Source organism: Colobus angolensis, unplaced genomic scaffold, assembly GCF_000951035.1.
Source record: "Colobus angolensis palliatus isolate OR3802 unplaced genomic scaffold, Cang.pa_1.0 Scaffold161, whole genome shotgun sequence".
Lineage (NCBI taxonomy): Eukaryota > Metazoa > Chordata > Mammalia > Primates > Cercopithecidae > Colobus > Colobus angolensis.
The window spans coordinates 3,594,263-3,610,621 of NW_012114722.1; the positions used below are offsets into that span (position 1 = coordinate 3,594,263).

Genomic DNA, 16,359 nt, shown 5'->3' on the forward strand with positions numbered 1-16,359 from the left:
ATAAATACTTATACCTACTATGGACCCACACAAATAAAAATTAAAAAGAATTAGAAATGTTAAGAAAACTTAGAACATAATTCATTTTTCTATCTCATAACTAATAATATATTGAAAAGTGGTCAGTCTGATACAGCAAGTTAAAATAATAAAGAAAAGGGAAACATACTTAGATCTTGACCTAATATTTAACAATTAAAGTCTTCTATGAATCAGTATGATCTTGCTTTAGTAAAATGTGAATTTTATCTGTTGCTTTGCTAACATTATACATTAGTTGTCACAACAGTAAATGAAATTGAGGCTTTGTACTCAGATGGTTTGATCATACGTGTTCCACTCTGTATAGGGATGGGTCACATGACACTGATGCAAACATATATATACTCATTACAAATTATCACTTCTTTTCATTGCAAAGTAAAGGAATAAAACTTTTAATAATGTACTCAAGCTTAGCTATATAAAAACATGTAATGCGTAAATACACACAGTTAATCCAATGTGCAAATGAGTATTTAAGACTATAGATAACATGAATTAGATTTGACCTACTGAGTGACAACAGACTCACAGACTCTCAGCCGCTGAGACTAACACACATTTGTGGATTATTGACTTGAATTATCAAGACAGTGTTTGTCCATCAGCTTTTTTTAAAACCAGAAAGCTAATTATATCTATGTATTACATCTCTCTCTGATCTTGGGATGCTCATTCTGTTTTCAAGAAAAAAAAAACTTCCATAAAATATCGAACCATATTTGGAAAAATCAACATTCTTTCAAATGCAGAGGCACTTAAATACATTGCTAAATAGGATTACCTTTGTCAGGCAAAGTGGAAAAAAATCAAGGCTACAGATACAATCTACAATCCTTAAAGTTTCTAGGATCTTCTTCCATTAGAGTTAAAAGTAATTAAAAATAAAGATACAGAGAGAATTCAACACTGATATACTCCATACTACTAATAAATACACTTGGCTTTGTGTTTTATTGTTTTGTTTTGTTTCGTTTTTGAGATGGAGTCTCACATTGTTGCCCAGGCCACAGTGCAGTGGCGTGATCTAGGTTCACTGCAACCTCCGCCTCCCAGGTTCAAGCGATTCTCCTGCCCCAGTCTCCTGAGTAGCTGGGATTACAGGCGCTCGCTACCACGCCTGGCTAATTTTTTTTTTGCATTTTTAGTAGAGACAGGGTTTCACCATGTTGGCCAGGCTGGTCTTGAACTCCTGACCTCGTGATCTGCCCGCCTTGGCCTCCCAAAGTGCTGGGATTACAGGCGTGAGCCACCGCGCCCAGACTGGCTTTGTGCTTTAAAGCAATCATAAATCACCTCAACTCCTGTATTTACCCAGTTTTGTATTATGTAAGTTATTTAAAATAAATTTGCATACCCTGAACATTTCCCCACTGAGGAAGTTCGTCAGGAAATAGCTTGAACAAAACACCCACTGGTGTTGTGAAGGGAACAAAACAAATAGATGACCTGTTTCTTACCTTTAAAAAGCTAGAAACAGGTTGAGGACACCAAAGAGAACATATAAAAGTAACTCAAGGGCATTTAGAAAGCAAAATGCTCATGTTAATGGAATGCTTATTAAGAAAATGAAAGGCTCTACTCAGGCATAGTTAACTCTCTTCAGTATTCTCAAAGCTGGTATCAGGAATAATTAGAAGAAATAAACGAGATTGTAAAGGAGGTAAGTTCAGTGATTAGTTGAGTCAAATGTATCAGAAATTTTATTTGGGGAAGTGGTATGTAACAGGCACATGGGCTGACAATGTGACTCAAATGGATAAGTGAGAAAAACCAAATTGGCCTGGTTGAAGCAAGGGTACAGTTCAAACACACTGAATATTGAATTTGAGAGCAATGGGGCTTAGATGGTGAACTGATGGATAACAATGGCAGGTGAATATTCGAGAAAACATTAACTTTTATTTTCATAATCGCTAGTGCTACATTTTTCATTTAAAGGAAATATAATTTTACAAAACTCAAAGTAGACGTGTGTGTGTGTGTGTGCGCGTGTGCGTATGTGTGTATTCATTTGTATGTGAAGCCAGCATCTTGCTACATTGCTCAGGCTGGTTTTGAACTCCCGGGCTCAAGCGATCAACCCATCTCAGCCTCTCGACTACCTAGGACTACTGGCATGTGGGCAAATATTATAAATGTTTTACAGAAACTCATGTTTATGGAAATCTGAATCAGTAAATTAAGAATCAAGAGAGATAAATGAATACTATTTAGCTAAAAGCTGCAGGATTAAATGAATCGTGAAAATTTTAGCCATCTCTGTTTACTGAAGATAGAAGAAATTTCAATTCCACAATTGCCAGACCTTTACTTTGAAAGTGGACAATTGGGAAATATTGTATTCCTATCACTGACTTCTTTTCTAGCCTATGTCTTCTACTCACAGTGGTCAAAGCCAATCCTTGAGTCTTTTTCTTTTATTTGTCATTAACCCTATTCTCCTCCATTCTCGAGTGTGACTTTTATCACATTTTAGGTGTACAAATACACAGTTTCATAACATATATCAATAGAAAGATAATTCCATAAATTGTTGTATCAGTCCATTTTCATGCTGCTAAGAAGAAATACCCAAGACTGGGTAATTTACAAAGAAAAAGAGGTTTAATGGACTCACAGTTCCGCATGGCTGGAGAGGCCTCACAATCATGATAGAAGGCGAAGGAGGAGCAAAGGCATGTCATGGCAGCAAGCAAGAGTGCATGTGCATGGGAACTGCTCTTTATAAAACCATCAGTTCTCGTGAGACTTATTCACTATCATGAGAACAGCATGGGAAAAAAACCACCTCCTTCCACCAGGTCCCTCCCACAACACATGAAGATCATGGGAGCTACATTTCAAGATGAGATTTGGGTGGGAAGACAGTCAAACTATATCAATTGAATTTCAGTGTTAATTTTATCCCCCTGGAAAAACCAAAACAATGGATACATATACCGACATTTTGTACATTTACTTCACAGTTCTTACCCTGAAGGAACCCATTATTCAAAAATGAAAGAAAAATACATAGACACACTTAAGCCATGAAGTACAAGTACTACCACACAAGTCATCAGAAGAGCTATATTCAAAATTAGACTCTTAATTACCAGCTTTATACCATAAGCAGATTTATTCTTGTGTCACAGTTTCTTCATCTACAAAATAAGATAAGTGTACTAAGTGCTAGTCTGCTCACAGACACTATAGGGAAGCTGAGCAGGTAGTAATAATGTCAAAATTGTCAAAGGTGTAGATTATAGTCCCTAAAGATAGATGACAAAGAATTGACTACATCCCTAGATTCAAAAATATCCGCTGCTATAATAAGTGAACATTATTGATAGTGATAACAATGATTACAACAAATGCCATGTGTAACATGCGGCAGGTACCATTTTAAACATTTTACAAGTATTAACTCAATTGTCAATAATCCTAAAGGGTACATACTATTATTATCCCCATTTTATAGATGAAGAGACTGAGATGTTACATATCATACCCAAGATCAGACCAGTTACGAAGTGGTAGAAGTGAGTTTTGAACCCAGTGTATCTGGCTCCAGAGCCTGCATCTCTAATCCTGCTTCTCTAAGCCAGTGCTATTTGCTAGTGGGTCTTTGGTTCACATTTTATAATGACCTCCTGCAGATCAGCAGAAAGAACAAACAAAGCAAGTGAAGTTCACTAATACATACTCTATAGTAAAGGGCTATGTTTGGCAGAGAAATGCAGGTACATTAATCCCTCATTTTGATCATCAAAGACAATTAAAAAATAAACATATCTGGCTTCAACCAGTAACATCAAAAAGTTTTACTAATATGAAAAGAATCCAGTTTTTCAAACTAAAAATGATTAATGTGTCCTCCATAAACTGAGCATTATCATTTTTTTCCTTATAGAAAGAAAAACAGAGGGATCATTAAATTGAGTTTGTTCTAATACAACCGTCATTTTACTCCCAATTGAAAAATCTACCTAGTAAACTATGAGAGAAAATATGAAATAGATTTTAGGTATTTTTTCTCCTTATTTTGTGATAAGCAACATGGAGTTTATTCATATATCCTAAAAAATGCCACAGAAGTTAATGGTAATTATTAATTACTATTTTTATTGAGGTACAATATAAACATTTCTTCAGTACATTACTACTTTTACTGACAGTCAAATTACACGAGTTAAATCACAGGATATAGAAGCTAAGGATATCCTTTAAATAAAAAGCATTTGCTGCCTCTATAAAATTCTGTCAATTAACTTTGAATATAGCCTCCCACAATTTAATCTGACAAAAAGTCAGCATTAGTGGACAATGGCATTTGTAACAAAAGCATGAATTATACAAATGATAGCTGGTTGCCTACCTTACACATTTTAGCACTAAATTCACCACCTCACCTTTAATGTTCATGCTATCCACTGAAATATCTTTTCAGATGAGGAATATTGAAAGTGTGACATTTAATATAATCAAAATGATCATGATCACAATCATCTGATGAAATGAGAAAATCCAACAAAGTACACAAGACATTGAGGATTCTTAGCAAAATGAAGATGATTATTGAGATGGGGGTATGAATACAGTCCTGCCTAGAGAAGGGGCAATGACAGCTCAAGGTCTTCCATAAGACCTATGAAACTCACAAACTCTTAGAAGATGAAGAACAGTTGTATTCATAGCTTTGAGGCTCTGAGACATATCTATAATCATTAGTAACCAGAAGTCTCATGACTCTTGTATGCCATACAAAGTTTAACAGAATTGAATACTACAATGAAAAATCTTGGCAAAAACCCAAGGAGTCATAGGACATGCATCAATTTGCTAAATGTGATTCAAAAGCCTAAGTTAAAAGGCCATTTTTACAGTGGAGCACGATGTATGGGGGAATGATGCTGTACATACCATCCAAGCTTATCTTACACACCGAGGCAAAAAAATTCTGAGGGATAATTTCACTATACTTATACAACTCCTAGATACCACAACAATAGCATCTCTAGGATGCATACATTTTAAAAAATTTCTCAATATGTTGTATCAACAGAACATAAATATGTGCACCTCTAAGTATAGATAACAAAAATACACAGAGGAATGTGATCTTTGTATAGACTAACTGAGGAATTTTCCATTCAAGTAATCACTGACATAAATAAAAGAGATAATCCCAAGATTTTTTTACACTATATTCACATGTCTTATTAGGCCTTTAAAACAATTGTATTTATAACCATCTCCTTAACGAGGCCAGGGGTGAGAAAAACTTCACCATGAAACAACTGCAACTCTTATTTTAGGTGGCAACAAATCTGATTGTTCACAAAATATACTGCACTGATTAGGTGATAGGAAAGAGTTATAAATAAGAAAATAAGAATATATCCCAGCTTTTCTCTATTGCCTTTATTTTGTGGCTTTACTAGTTTGGAATGTGATTTCACAGATCAAACTGTGGGTATCTAAGCTCAATATTGAATATCAAAAATACACTGAAATCAACATAAGCATCAGTGCTTTTGGAATATCCACACAATTCCATCTCATCCAAATGTATGGCATATATACATAGTCATTGAGGATAATATAACTACAGCAATTCAAACTAAATATCTATTAAATAAGGATTGTGACTGTGACCACTAAGTTTTGACACTTAATACACACTCTAATTAAGGCAATATTTAATGAACTAGTGGTGGTTACTAAGAAAAATAATGAGCAAATCTGGCCTTATCATTAGACAATTTCTTAACAATTGTGACAGTATTGTCAGTGAGAATTCAACTACCTAGATCATTTCTGTCAACATTTTACTGACAAAAATGCCCTAATAGAATCCTTGACCTTCAATAAAGACTTTAAATCCATCAAGCACAAATCATTAAGTATTTTTCAAAAGCATACCATAGCAATTCTGACATTTTACAAGGTCATTTTTCAGAAGCATAAATGGATAAAGGTTTTATTCTGTAAAATTACTAACATAACTTTTATGAATTGTATGAAATTAAAATTAACTAGGTCAATCACATTCAATGTTTTCTTTGCTAGTATAAAAAACTGTGTAACAAAAATAATTTAAATCAAAAATGGTCATTTCTACATTTCCAACCATTATACTCAATTGTGAATGAAGCAATCTGAGGATGAATCTTACTGGAGAAACTTACTGGAGAATTAACTTTCAAAAGAACTGCTTTGAATTTCAGATTCTCAGCTATTTGTCTGACTGAATTTTATCTCTAGGTGAAGAGTAGAGATAAATAAGCATATAATGTAATGTGGCCCTTCATAGAAAACTAGGGTGTAAATACAATGGAAACAATTCAATTCACGATTTGAGTTGTTAACCCTTTCTTTTTTTCAAGCCTAGTTATTTAAATAGGACTATCTGCTTTGATTAGGTTTGGATTTTATATGAATGTCTGATGTCACTTTTTTTTAATATTAACTAGGATCCTAGACTCAGAAAATATACTCTATATATTCTTCTGAGCTACAATCTTCTACACATGACTACTTGTAAGACAGTAGCCTACAGCCACTTAACTGAGAAAAAAAAAAAGAAACTATACTCTTCAGGTATTAACTGCCTTAACCAATATTAGAGTATATTCAAATAATTAATCTTTAGAGAGGGCTAAACTAACACATTTCATTCATTTGTCAATTATCTCCTTTATAAACTGTGATGTGTGTACTGCTGTAAGGTATTATATATTAATAAAACCTGCCAATTTTCCATAATAAATTGGACCCAATTTCATTTTGAAATGTGGCTGAGAATACCCAGTGAGGCTTCAACTACTGAATACCTCCAAAATCCTTAGCCTCAGCCCAGACTGGTCTATGAGTTCCAGATCATATGCTTTGCTAGTTGCTGAACGTCTCCAGCTGCTTATCATATTCAATAGGATTTAACAATTCATTCTTTCTTTCTCTTACCAAACGTTATATTCCTCCTGTATTATCTCAGTGACTGACATCACCAGATACCTCCAATGGTCCTAAACTCCAAAGAATTCCAATCAGGCTTCCATCTATACTAAGTGTTAGAAAATAATACATTAAGATCAGTAACATTCTTGATACTGTCAAACTTAAAATATATTTGCTGCCTTTATCTGACTTAACCCTAAGCAATAATCTACACGACTAAACTAGTCCCTCCTTTCTTCCTGAAACAATTTCTTCTCTTGGCATTTATTATACCATATCTTTCTTCATTTTGCCACTTCTTTGTTGGCATTTTCTTTGCTGGCTGCTCTTCTTCCCACTAGCCCTTCAAATATTAGCATTCAGGAATTAATCCTGGGCCCTCTTTATTTTTCTCTCTCTACAGTTCTTCTTTAGGTCATTGATATGGTTAGGCTTTGTGTCCTCACCAAAATCTCATCTTGAATTGTAATCCCCATAATCCCCACGTGTCAAGGGAGAGACCAAGTGGAGGTAATTGAATCATGGGGGCGGTTTCGCCCATGCTGTTCTCATGATAGTGAGTTCCCATGACATCTGAATAGTTTTATAAGGGGCTCTTCCTGCTTCTTTTTGGCACTTCTCCTTCTTGCTGCCTTAGGAAGAAGGTGCCTTGCTTCCCCTTCACCTTCTGCCATGATTGTAAGTTTCCTGAGGCCTCCCCAGCCATGCTGAACTGAGTCAATTAAACCTCTTTTCTTTATAAATTACCCTGTCTCATGTATTTCCTTACAGCAATGTGAGAATGGACTAATACAGTAATTTTATACATTCTCATGGTTTTAAATTCCGTACATACGTGGATGGACTCCTAACCTCTCTCTCAAAGCCATATATTCTTCTGAATTACAATTTTCTACACATGACTGCCTACAAGACAGTAGCCTATAGCCACTTAATTATCTTATTTCTCAAATGTATTGTCCGAAGCTTAACTTTTGTTTTTCTCATTCGTCCTCATCGCAGTAAGTAGCACTGTCATCCAACTTGCTGCATGAGCAAGATACATGGGAATCATATTAGACCTCTGCTTCCCCTTTATCTCTCACTTCCCCAAGTTTAATGTGTCACTAATTAACTGTTAAGTTCACTTTCTAAATATTTAGCTCCCCCTTAACATCCTCACTTCTACTGCTTTAGTTCAAGTCATTACAATGTCTAATTGAAACTGCTGTTTAAAAGCCTCCTAATTTTCTCCCATCAATCCTAAACTTCCCTACCAGAAGCAATCATTCTAAAACGCAATTTGATCATACCATCACAAAACCCTGTTTAAAAATACATTTAAGGTTACCCATAGGTTACAGTAAAAAGGTCCTTTACCAGTTGTCTCCAATGTACCTCCCTCCTATCCTTCATACCACATTCTCCAACCAAACATTTCATGTCTTACTCCCCATCATGTGATACTTTATCATACCCTTGTCCATGTAGTTTCTTCTGCCCTGAAGACCCTTCCATTTTTTGGAAATAAAAATCTACATAGACCTGAAATACCAGTTCAAATATTATTTTTCTTTGAAAACATCTCAATTCGTCTTTATTCTTTAATAGTATTATTCCTCCATGCCTCTTTATAGCAGTTACCACATTATAGTACAGCAATTACTTTATATATCTGCCTGATATAGTTAGGCTCTGAGTCCCCACCCAAATCTCATTTTAAATTGTAATCCCCAGTGTTGCGGGAGGGACCTGGTGGGAGGTGACTGCATCATGGGGGCAGATTTCCCCTTTGCTATTCTCATGAGAGTGAGTGAGTTCTCACGAGATCTGGTTGTTTGAAAGTGTGTAACACTTCCCCCTTCACTCTCTCTCCTGCCAGCCATGTCAAGGTGTGCTTGCTTCCACTGTGCCTTCTGCCATGATTACAAGTTTCCTGAGGCCAAAGCAGAAGCCTATACAGCCCACAGAACCATAAGCCAATTAAACCTCTTTTCTTTATAAATGACAGTCTCACATACATCTTTATAGCAGTGTGAGAACAAACTAACAGACTTCCTCTCTTTTGAAAATAAGGAGCTCTTTGAGGATGCAAACTACATCTTATTCATCTTAGTATCTCCAGCTGCCAAGAACATGGGGGCCTAAGATATAAAACTCTCTCCCAAAAAGTCAAGATATTGGTCTATTGGCTTCTTCACCAATAATCCTATGACAAGAAGTAATTCTTCCTCTGGATTAACATGGAACACTCTCCAGTGGACCACAGAGTATCTTGTCACACTGATGTGATATTGATATCATCAGTTTTAAAGTAAGAAACAAAGAATATTATTTTCATAAATACTTTTTTGAAATTTTTGATTCAACAACTTTTTAACAAAACAAAGTGGATTCCATGTTTTCTCTAGAATGAGGTCATTGTAACTTGTTTGTATCCCACCAGGTCTTTTGGGAGAGAGAGAACACAACAGAATTGCCACTTATACCATGTTTTCAGCTAGAAGCAAGTTTGTAAACTTCTTTACTGATTCCCCACTTAAAGACAGTCTCTTTATTCTGCCCTTTGAATACCTTCTAGAAAAGTCTCTTTTGTTAATTCTGCTTCTATGCATTGGTCATATCATCACCCCATCTTATTCCCTGAGCTGTAATCAGTTGTGATCATCACACATGGATTAATTGGATATACAAAATGCAAAGCAAACGCACATTGCCTGCTACCACAAACATTGGAATAATACCTCAAATAAAAAGAATAGGAAAACTATTTTGGGGAAGTAGGAGGGAGAGAATGGGCAGGTCATTCCATATCATGCCTGTGGCTTAAAAGAGAAAGAAATATGTCGGTATGAGATATAATATGCTCAGTATTATAAAATATCATCTATTATCTGATTTTTGCCAGGAAAGCTCTGTTCCAGATCTCTTTCCAGAAATACTTTTAATTAGGAGCAAGTACTAAAGTATTAAAGGGACTATGACAAATAACACGGCTTGTGTTAAAAAGACAAAGGGTAAATCTTTTTTTGTTATGTGCTTTCATTATCTTGGTTTTATCACTGCCCTTTGCCCAATCATCTTTTCACAGTTCTATTGAGGTTTAATGCCAACTAACCAGTCAAAATACTACTGTCAATAATCTTCCTCATAGTTCTAAATGGATCCAACTTCTCTATAATCATCATATTAACATTTCAGGCTAGAGAGTGGTCTAGCAGTATGCATATCAAGGATATTCCCCTATACTTGCGAAGTATACATCTATGAACCTTAAATAACAGTTGTGAACCCCAGGGATTATGAAAATTTAGTAAGGGTATGGGTCTCAATGTGTTTGACCACCTGGAGATGCATAATATATTCCAGGGGAAAGAGACACTGAAGGAAACCCTTTGAAAAGATACTGGAGATCAATATTTTGATGACTTCATCAACGCATGCTAGGTATTTCGGAGTATATGTTCTTTCTAAAGAAATGCTTATGAGCGGGCCAGGCGCAGTGGCTCACGCCTGTAATCCCAGCACGTTGGGAAGCCGAGGAGGGCGGATCACAAGGTCAGGAGATCGAGACCATCCTGGCTAACACGGTGAAACACCGTCTCTACTAAAAAATACAAAAAATTAGCCGGGCGTGGTGGCAGGTGTCTATAGTCCCAGCTACTTGGGAGGCTGAGGCAGGAGAGTGGCATGAACCCAGAAGGCGGAGCTTGCAGTGAGTGGAGATCGCGCCACTGCACTCCAGCCTGGGCGACAGAGCGAGACTCATCTCAAAGAAATGCTTATGAGTTGAAGCACAGTAACTGCACTTAAAGTACACTGAAGTTTGTTTATACCACCCCACAAGCTTAGAGACTGAGAAAACATACTGTTGGGTATATATGTGTTGACATATATACAATAACCTGGTTTTTCCAGTCATCCATTATGGAAATGAAGCTTTTATAACGTGCTAACCTCTAAAAGGACTACAATGATTAAACGACAAACCTCTTAAAGCTACTGATATGATGCTACTTTATCCTCAATGAATAGCAGGAAAACAAATAAGCAATGATTTACTGTAAAGCTTGATGAAAAGTTAAAGAGAAAATAATATTGAAGCAATTAGCAAATTTATAAATTATAACATAGTAAAAAAATGACCATAAAACAGAATACCTTGGTTTCAATCACTATGTCCCCATCTATTATCTGTGTTATCTTGGGCAAGTTATGTAATTTCTCTTTGCATTATTTTCCTCATATATAAAATGAGACTAATAGGCCAGGCACGGTAGCGCATGCCTGTAATCCCAGCACTTTGGGAGGGTGAGGCAGGTGGATCACCTGAGGTCAGGAGTTCAAGACTAGCCTGGCCAACATGGAGAAACCCCTTCTCTACTAAAAATACAAAAAAAAAAAAAAAAAATAGCAAGGTACGTTGGTGTGCATCTGTAATTCCAGCTACTTGGGAGGCTGAGGCAGGAGAATCGCTTGAACCTGGGAGGCAGAGGTTGCAGTGAACGAGATCGTGTCATTGCACTCCAGTCTGGGTAACAAGAGTGAAACTTCATCTCAAAAACGAAATGAACTAATAATAAGTAACCTCAAAGGATTATTGAGAAGATAAAATGAGTTGATGCATGTAAAACAATTACAACAATGCTTAGCACAGAGTAAATGTTATGTGTGAGCCATTATCATTATTTCTTTTCCACCTTCCATCTGCAAGTTTATTTAAATTGAATTTTTGTAAATGAACAAAATTACATCATTCACTGAGAAGTCAGAAAGTACACAAACTACCATTTAAGGTGCTGCATTTTGAAGGAAGGGGTTACTGAGAAAAGAGAGAAAGTGCTGAGATATATTCCAGACTCCAGTGATACTGATAATGATAGCAAATATAACTCTTCAAGGTAACATTTACCTTATTCCAACAAAGACAAATAATTAAGCACCCTTAGTGGTATTAGCTTCCTCTTAGCAAAGAAAAGGCACAGAAGAAAAAGAAAGATCCCAATTACTTTTATTTGATCATTATATACTGTATATAGGTATCAAAGAATCAGATGTAGCCCCCAAAATATGCATAACTATTAGGTATCAATAAATAACAAACAAAACTTTTTCGGAAAAAACAGAGTAGAGGAGCCCAGAGCAGGCAGTATTGCAGAAAACACTTTGAGGGAGCTATGAAGAATAAGAGCCAGGTGCAGTGGCTGTCTATACTATGGCCTTCCTGGGCTGTCTCCAGACTATACGATACTGTTGTGAAAATTAGAAATGTACACTCTAGTTGGAAATAGGCCTGCGGCTACATAGCTTGACAAGTAGAGCCCATGTCAAATTTCAGCCCCTAATCAAACCATCAGTAAGGCACCCTTGTGCAATGAACAACTCTGGTTTATTGCCAGAACAATAAAATCCCTAGCTCAATCTTTGGTACTATGCCCCTACAAAGAGCTTCTTTGAAAGGCAGAAATGGAAAGACTGGGGTCTTCCAAACCTGGCACAAATAGCTTTTTCTACTGCTTAGCTCTCTACTTTCTCTAGGGTGAGGTTGACATTTTCTCTTTGCTAAACTCTCAGAATAAGTAAGGAATAACTGAGAAAACCAGAATCCAGTATAGTCTGGGACATGTACAAACAGCTGAGATTTTATGTAGAAATGTAAATAACTTCCATAAATTAAAAGATGTGATTGTATGTGCAACTTAGCATAAGACATTAAAACAATGTTGATTATCCTTCGACATACATATGCATGACTCTCTATATGTTTTAAAATAACTATTATGATGTCACTTCTAGAAGACAAAAAACTCCATTACTAAAATTGTATGATTCATTTTATACTTTACTAATTAAAAATGTGAAGTGATAAACATCATAAACAGAAGGGAAACTAGTGGTCTGAAGAGTTGCTTTTTAAATTTCTTATATACTTCCTAGGGGCCCTCCAAAATAATTTATTAGGAGTTCACTAATCAAATAAACTAAGCTATCTTAGATGCAGGTTAGCAAATCTCAATTCCAATATACTTCCGCATGCACTAATATACTGTTGAAAACATTATCATACCGAGAAGTTACATTATCTTCTAGAATGCAATTCTCCAACACCTTCATAAATGAGGTTATTATAATGGTGCTCAAATACCTCTCTGCCAAACTGAAATACAGTAAAATAGCACAACTGGAATATTCTTCAGTGGTCCTGGATAAAGTTGCAAAGCTCAGACCATTCACTGAGAATTCAGGTTTGTTGCTAACTTTTCTGGATTAAAAAGATGAGGAAATCATCAACGATCATAATTACTTTACCAATTCCACTCATTCTGTAGGACTAAGTTCCTAGAGAAATGGCGGCTTAAGAATGGAGCATGAAGAAATATAAGTGAGAGAGACCTTAGTGCTCCATCATAAATAACAATACAGCCACAATAAGAATACTTCAAAATTTACACAAAAGATTTTTTGTAACATATGTATGATCCATTTTGGCAGTTTATCAATAATCAATAAATGCTAAATTTACTATCAACTACAAGAACAAGATAATGCATACCTCTTAAAATTTCCTGGATAGAGAATATTATTTCTATGGGGAAGAGGACTTTGTGACGTGATGCTTTAAAGCCATTTAGCAGAATATCCAAAAGAAGTGAAAGTCATTTCTTCTTTTTCTTCTTTTTTAAAAATTAGAACAGATTTTTATGAGTATACTTTCAGTCCCCCTCAGACACACAAAGAATATAAAGATCTTTCTTAGATCATAGATTTAGTTGGAATGTGAATAAAATTCTCTCTTCACTAGAGCAAAGTTGTTCAATTTGTAATTAATTCACGCCTAGTACACAGTATGACCTCAGTCTACAGTAAATCAAAAGAAACACTTAGAAGTGCAATATTCATTTGACTAAATAGTTAAACACAGACAGAAAAGTAAAGATTGTCTCTACAGTCCAATCAAACGAAGCACAAATCCCTAGAGTTCAAGCAAAGGTTAATGATAAAGCAATACAATTTATTTCCATGTACCAACACTAAACTAATTCGAGTTCCACTGTATTTTTTACTTTGAAAATGTTGATATAGTACATCTACAGATGGTTTTTCTAGATTATCACATTGTTTTAATCCTCTGACCACTTTTTCTGTCAACACTATCCTCTTCAGCCTTTTCTGATTCAGTGGCTACAATAAGATATTTATTGGACAGTACTATGTTTGGCTCAAGCTCCAAACCTACAACAGATCTTGATTCTTTACTTTAAAAAAAAAAAAATGTTCTGTATCCAATCCATCAACAAGTCCTGCTGGATTCTGCTTCTGAAGATACGTTTTTCAAATTCCCCAACTCATATGCTTTTAAAATTACTTTCCCTAACCATCACATTTAAGCCCCCACCTAAGCACTTTCCCATCATATTACTGTATTTTATCTTCTTTAGAGCACCAATACTATCTGAAATTCACAGTAATATCATTATACGTTTATTATTATATTTTTACTGTTAGACTGTACGTTCTAAAAGAGTCAAGATCACATCTGCCTTAATCACAGCTATATCCCCCAAGGCCTAGACTAGCATCTGGCACAGAATAGACCCTCTCTCTCTCTCTCTCTCTCTCTCTCTCTCTCTCTATATATATATATATATATATATATATATATATATTTATATTTATATCTATTTATAAATATAAGAATGTATAGAATAATGAATTTACTGAACATTATTAAGGAACCCATACATTCTGGAAAGACTGTTTGCTACATACTTCTTGAAAATAAAAAATACATTTCCAAGAAAATATAAGCAGTTTTTGACAACAAAAAATTAATTAGCAATTCTATAAACCAAATGCCTACTGAGGTGGCAAGCATATTCCACCACTCTGAACAGTTTTTATCACTATCTTGGCTCTTCTTTTATTGGATACTCAACTGTTGTCTTCTCTATGCCCATTTCTAAACTTCAAAATACAGTGACCCCAAAGTTCACTGGATCTTTTTGATCATGTTGATACTTGAGTTTACAAAGTAATGAGAGGACTCAGATAAAAACAGGCTAGAAATAAGAGAATAACTAAGCAGAAGGGCTTTGGAAAACACTGTGTATCATAGTACACAATGATTCCATTAATACACATCAGTTTAAGGATCTCTAAATAACAACAAAACAAAATTTGGATCCTAGGAGATTCTTGAAGGGAGTAGGAAGATATAGTTATCTTGAGTCTAAGTAAGCAAGCAGGGCCTAAAATACAGAAAGAAAGAGATGCTAGCATAGCAAAACAAGATAAACAAAATCCATTTCTACCACAGAGAATTCAGAGTTACTCATTCCATGAGTCATAGGTTTAATGGAGTAATAATCATTCTGTAAAAACTAGTAGTGTATGGCATATGACAGAAATTCAATACATATTTGCTGAATGAGCAAATAAGATGAGGAGGACAGCCTCAATAGCTGACTGGAAAAACTGCTGGAATAATGCTGTTATCTCATTTCTACAGCAAATTAGTCTCTATGTAGCCATCATTTCTTATTAACACCTATACAGAGAAATGTATCTCCTAATACCCAAACATCAACTGATACAAGATTTGTGAAACAAAGTAAATTTCTTCCTATCTTAATTATGCAGGTGTCTAGGTCTCGTGAGAGAAGGGAGGCATGTATTTCTGAGAGAAATAGGCAAAAGGACTATTTTATAAAGTTCAATGACACTAAATTTAGGCTTATGATACTAGCTGCAAGGCTTATAAAAAAATTTTATCTTTGATTAAAATTTGGTCTCAAAAAAATCTGTAATCACTGCTTAGTAAAGGAGATTAGCTTTAAATACCACTAGAAAAATGTATTTTCCGAGGGCGGAGCAAGATGGCCGAACAGGAACAGCTCCAGTCTCCAACTCCCAGCGCGAGCAACACAGAAGACCGGTGATTTCTGCATTTTCAACTGAGGTACTGGGGTCATCTCACTAGGGAGTGCTGGACAATTGGTGCTGGTCAGCTACTGCAGCTCGACCAGCGAGAGCTGAAGCAGGGCGCGGCATCGCCTCACCTGGGAAGCCCAAGGGGGAAGGGAATCCCTTTTCCAAGCCAGGGGAACTGAGACACACAACAACTGGAAAATCGGGTAACTCCCACCCCAATACTGCGCTTTAAACAAACGGGCACACCAGGAGATTATATCCACCCCTGGATGGGAGGGTCCCACAGCCACGGAGCCTTCCTCATTACTAGCACAGCAGTCTGCGATCTAACTGCAAGGCGCCCACCATTGCTGAGGCTTAAGTAGGTAAACAAAGCCGCTGGGAAGCTCGAACTGGGTGGAGCTCACAGCAGCTCAAGGAAACCTGCCTATCTCTGTAGACTCCACCTCTGGGGACAGGGCACAG

At 36.0% G+C, this 16,359-nt stretch overlaps 1 protein-coding gene across 4 annotated transcripts in view; it reads right to left on the reverse strand.

Annotated features, from left to right (window-relative positions):
* Nucleotides 1-16,359, reverse strand: part of DIAPH2 (diaphanous-related formin 2) — a 940,316-nt gene that overhangs the window by 626,608 nt on the left and 297,349 nt on the right. The window lies entirely within an intron of this gene.